Consider the following 6,208-nt stretch of genomic DNA (forward strand, 5'->3'; position numbering starts at 1 on the left):
ATCATCGGCAAAAGCTTCTGGGGGAGATAGAATTTGAGCTGGGCCTGAAATCATGGTGAAGGTTTGACAAAGCATATGGGTAAAACAGTTCATTCCAAGCAGGAGTGAACATGGCTCATGCAGGGCATGAGACTACTATGACCAGAGCAAAGTGGGCAAATAGAGTAAAGAAATTCTCCCTTTTTCAAGTAGTGCCAAAGGCCTGATGCAGTGCATTTTTCTCCAAAAGGGATTTGTGCTATGAATACTGACACTGGCAGAAACTAGGTATAGACCAACATCTCACACGATATGCTAAAATAAGGCCATAATGGGCACATGATTTACACATAAAGGGTGATACCATAAGCAAATTAAGAGAGCAGGGAATAGTTTATCTGCCAGATTTATGGACAGGGAAAGATTTTAGTACCAAGGAAATATAGAGAATATTACAAGATAATTTTGATTATATAAAATTAAAATGCTTTTGCACAATGATCTTTCAATCCTGAAACAAATTGAATTTAGGGGGAGAAGGAAAGCAAAGGCCAGGGCTGAGTCTCTGTTGTGTTTTATTGGTAATGTGGAGCACACTAGCTTCCTGACCCCATTTATCATGGCTGGCAGCTGCTATTGGAATGAAATGATGCAGGGTGTGGCAGAGACTAGTGCTACCAAGACTAATACCCAACTCTTAGAGTCTCAACACCACAGAATCCCTGAGGAGAAAAAGAACATAGAAGCCACCTATTCCAATGCATTTCCCAAAGCAGAAATTCCCTCAAGAGTGTCTCTGACAAGTGGGCACCCCACTTCTACTGGAACCTACAAGTCTTTTAACTTCTATAGGTCCCAGTTTTCTCATCAATATAGTTCAAGGAGTCAGACCAGATAATCCCTAAGGGGCCCTCCTGGTGAAGATGCTATGATCTCCAATAATGGGGAATTCACCACTCTTTTTTCCCTGTTACAGTCCCTAGAATAGGACTAGGTATATGCTCTATAAAACACATTGGTTTGAACATTATGACAGTCAAGGAAAATGGATGAAATTGATAAGGATAGAAAATTTAGAATATTTTTTTCTGACAAATTCTTTGGGCACCTATTCTTAATTCTGCCTCTCAAAGAAATGAGGACAATCTCTGGGGGTTAGGGAAGAGCTCATCATTCTCTGGAGATCTGAGACCAGTGATTGAGCTCAAATTCTACTTCAGATACTCACTATCAGTGTAACCCTGGACAAGCCACTTAACCTCTAAACCTCAGTTTCCTCTTCTGTAAAATGTGTGATAATATTAGCAATTAGCATCTACAACATAAGGTTGTTGTGAGGATCAAATAATATCTTTTATGTAAAGAGATTTGCAAACCTTAAAGCATTTTATCAATACTAGCTATATCTCATCACCATGCTGATAACTAAAGCCTTGTATAAACAACTCCTCCCTCCCTCCCTCAGTATCCTCTCCCCTCTTATTGAAGGATTGAAGAAGCAGTAAATTTCTCCCAAAGCTTTCCATTATAGAGGGTAGCATTTGGATTTTGCAGCTCACTCCACTTTCTGTCAGTCGCTTTGCTTGGTTTCAACTTCATGGACAATATGCCCCAGGGATCAAATACCCTCTGGCATTTCCTCCTTCCCTCTTTTTCAATTTCCTTCCCCCCACTAGATTACAATTGTTGGGGGGGGGCAGGGCAGGGACTTTCTTTCTTTTTCTTCTTTGTATCCCTAGTGTCTGGCACAGTCCCTGGTACATAGTGAGTGCTTAACAAATGATGGTGGTGGTGGTGGTGGTAGTGGTGGTGATGATGAAGATGATGAAGAAGATGACAACGATGGAGCTGAAATTTCTATAGTTATCTAAGGTTTGCAAAGAGCTTTACATACACTACCATATATAATCCTCACAAAATCCCTTTGTTAAAAGCACCACAGGTATCATTCCTATTTTATAAGAAACTGAGGCATAGAGTGGTTCAGTGAATTCCCAGAGTGACACAACTAGGAGATGTTAGCAATGGGATTCCAATCCCTCCCTTCCTCATGCTGAGCCTGATGATCTAGCCACTGTCACAATGGCACTGACAATGATATGTCCACCCAAAACTTCACTTCATCCCAGTAATTTCTCAGCTCCTTTCAGCTTTGGTGCGCAATGCAGAGGAGAGGTTGACCTGCAGTAGTCTGACCTTCAAATCTCTCATTTTAGGGGATGAGTCAAAACAAGTACTGTGAATCTCCCCGATCGGCTGAGCTGAGTTCGCCACAGAAACAAGCTCTCTGGAATTGGAGTCCTTCATGCATTTATATTGGCTTAATAATCGGGATGACTAAGGGAGATGAGAGCCGCATTGGAGCCCTGTAGTGTGAACTCCAAGGAAGGGAAGGAATTACTGTGGCCTGAGAAGGATACAGGGGGTGTAATGGAATGAGAGGAAGCACTGGGGCATTTTTCAAGGTAATGTCTGCAATATTTGTTCCAGAAGAGGGAAGGGAAGCCCCTCCCAATCATTTCTCTACTTCTCTGAACCTGACCCTTCCTTAGAAATATTTGAAGATTCCAAGCTGGGAAGGATCACATCCAAACTGGAGCCCAGCCCCTCCCCCATTCTACAGAGGATACCAAGGGTACCAGAAGAGAGGTGACTCCCCCGAAATTCTCCTGGTAGGAAGGAGCACAGATGAAATTTGAATCTAGACCTTCTAGCCAATAATCAAGCTCCATTTTCTCCACACCATTATACATTCCATTGATTGGCATGAGAGAGTGTGGCTAGTCTCATTGGACCCTCACTGGCAAAGTAATATAGGCTAGTGGAGAGAATTCATTTTGGAGTTAGGGGGCCTAGGCTTATGGTATGACTTTGGGCAAGTCACAACTTCTCTGGGACTCAGTTTCCTAATGAGTTGGAGGGGATCATTAGATAAAAGCTAAAATTCCGTCTAGCTCTACATCTATCATACTGTGTTCCTATGATGGAAAAATTAAGATCCAGAGAGAGGAAGTGATTAGCCCAAAGTCATCCAGTAAGTTTATAGCAGAACTGGATTTTGAACTCAGGTCTTCTTTCTCCAAATCCAGGGCTATTCGAGGAACAGTCCAACTTGGGTTTCCTCTCACTTGACATCTTCAAGAAAATTCTGGGTGACCATTTGTCCAAGATAAAGTAGAGGGGGTTCCTTTGGGGGTAGTTGTTTGACTAGATGGCCTCAAATGTTTCTCTGGCTCTGAGATTCTGTATTTCTATTTCATCCAGCCTGATGGGTGTGGCTCATCCTGGGTGCCTAGGTGTTGAGAGCCCAATAGGCACAACCTGGCCTTTATTGACAATGATGTTAGAATTTTCACCAGCTTCCATTTTTTCCCCAAGGGATAATCTACCATGATTAGGTGGTGCAGTGTAAAGAAGACTGGCAAGTGTGTGACCATGGGTAAGTCCCTTAATTTTTCTGTGCCTCAGTTTCCCAGTCTATGAAATGAGGGTGATGTTCTGTAAGGTCCCTTTCAGCTCTAAGTCTATGATCCTATAAAGGTACACTTGTGGCCTTGAAGACAGCAATTACAGGCATAGCTAAGCTCTGCAGATAATAAATTCCCCTTTGCCATCCTTCCCCTTTCTGTATCCCCAGGGCTTCGTTGTAAAAGGGTTGCACTACATTCTATATGCTAACTTATCTGTTCTCTCATTTTCATTCCTCTAATGTTTGGTGGAAGGCATTTCTCCAAGTGGAAATAAGTTTCCTTGGCTTTATAGCACAGTTATGTTAGAAATTATTTAAGGAGATAACCAGTATATTGCATTTTAATCTAATTATATAAATCATTTAAAATATTTATAAGGGCCATTTCCAGTCTTTGTTCCAAAGGGGGGCTTTTATGGGATGGGTATAATGTAGTATTAACACAAGCTCTGGCTCCGGGAGGGACACCAGAAGCTGTCTCTCTGCCCCTGTGAAGAATGGCTCCTCAAATAAAGAGAATGCTATCAATTGACACTTTAATAGTCTTAAAACTGTGCGTGCTTAACCTCCTGCCAAAAGAGTTTGGAAAGAGAGGGGGAGACGGCACAGAAGCTTGGGAAGCAATCGCTTTGGAAGCTTCCATAGCAACAAGTAAGGAATCCAAAAGACCTTTCCATATTAGGTACCAAGACAATGAAAATAGCTCACAGAAAAAAAGGAGCCAACTTCATGAGAGGACTCCAAGGAACTCATTTGCAAATGGCCAGTCTCTCCCTCCCAGCTTCCACTTCTCCACCTGCCAAGTGGACATCGAGGAAATTGGGTGTGGATTTTTTTTTTCAGACCCTGCCAAGCACATTTAAACCCTGTGCTGGGGATTTGCATAAGAGCCTTTTTTTTCTGCCCTCCCCCCTTGAAATTCCCTCACCCTCATTTCCTTCCATCCTTAGTCTCAGCTGTCTCTCTCTCACTTTTCCATCTGTTAGTGAAACATATGGGTAAGGGGGCAGAGTGGAGTCGGAGTACGATGAAATATTTAGTATTTCAGAAGCGTGTGCACAGGGAAGATGTGTAAGATATCTTCAGAAAAATCTGAGTACTAGGAATTAAGTCCACTTTGGAATCTGTGAGCAGTGAAGGGATGGAGGAGTGGCTGACATTTGGATCCTCTGGAAGGTTTGGGATCCATCTCGAATTCCAAACCCTTCACTTCACCCTGAGGCTTTGAGTGAATCTTATCTATTAAGTTTGGAAGGGTTTAGTTCTCCTCCTCCTTTTCTCAGCTAATTGCAGTTTTGACTTGACAGACCTTTTGGGAAAGTCTTTTGAAATAAGTCTGGCCACTTCCAAGATAGGGCAAATATGATTCCTCCATCTGCTGGGAGCTGGTCTAGATAATCTCTGATTTTTGAATCATGCAAGTCTCAGATTCTATCTTTCCAAGAAAGTCCATGGCTACACAATGACCAAGTTGGTTTGTGGACCGAACATCTTACCCCACATACCAAAATCTTGTTTCTACTTCCACAGTAGCCAACACTCTACCTCTAGCCCTCATCAACTTCAATTAGGTTATATCAACAGTCTCCTAGTCTTCCTAAATTCAGTTTTTCTCTTGCTCTGCTCAATATCCACATGGCTTCCAAAGTGATCTTCCTTAAGTGAAGATCTAATCATGCTGTTCTCCTACTCACTAAACTCTAGTGGCTCCCTATTACTTCAAGGATCAAGTACATACTTATATTCAAATATACATATGATTACACAATATATATGTATACATACACACATACATGTATACATACATGCATATTCTTTTGTCATTTAAAGCCCTTTACAGCCCAGCTCCAGCGTACCCTTCCAATTTTTATTACCTATTAATCCCAAATATGAACCACCATGGTCCAGCTAAACTGTTCTTCTTACATTTTGTCCCATGTGACACTCCAACTCCTATTTCCATACCTTTGCACTGACTTTCCCACAGGCTTAGAATGTAAAGTCTTTTGCACAGTGCCTGGCACATAGTAAATGCTGTATAAACATTGTTATTCTTCTTCTTATTATTATTATTATTTCTATTAGAGTATAAGCTCCACTAAACAAGGATCATGTTTTTGCCCTTCTTTGCATCTCCAGTGTTAGGCAGAGTACTTGGCACATAGTAAGCACTGAGGAAATACTTGTTGATATATTAACTTGATTACCAATGAATCACATTCTTGTCCACTAGAGCAGAGAATAAGACAGTCTTCTGCCATTTTGAATCCACCTCCTTCCTTATATCCCCTCAAAGATCAACTCAGGTGGCACGTCTAATTGGTACTTTCTCCTTCAAATGATCTCTCATTTGCTTATCTGCATAAGCATTGTATTGTATCCCATTCCCCTCCCCCAATATAAGCTCCTCAAATACAGGAATAATTTGATGCTAATTTTTGCATCCCACAAACCCAGAATAGTACCCTGAACATATGTGACACCTGATAAATGCATCTAGTACAGGGTATGGCACAAAAAGGTGATTAGTAAATTCTTGTTGATTGGTTGGTTGATTATGGTTTCCTACCAACTAATGGAATTTGAAAATGGATCAGGCTATCCCAGCAAGTAGTGTGCTCCCCCATAATTGGAGACATTTAAATGCAAATTGGGTATCTATTTGTCCAGGATTTTATAGAGGTGTTCCTGTATGGGGACATGGTTGGACTTAATCTCCTTTGAGGCACCTCAAAATATGTGATCATATTACTCTGAATA

Source organism: Dromiciops gliroides, chromosome 4 (genome assembly GCF_019393635.1).
Source record: "Dromiciops gliroides isolate mDroGli1 chromosome 4, mDroGli1.pri, whole genome shotgun sequence".
Taxonomy (NCBI): Eukaryota; Metazoa; Chordata; class Mammalia; order Microbiotheria; family Microbiotheriidae; genus Dromiciops; species Dromiciops gliroides.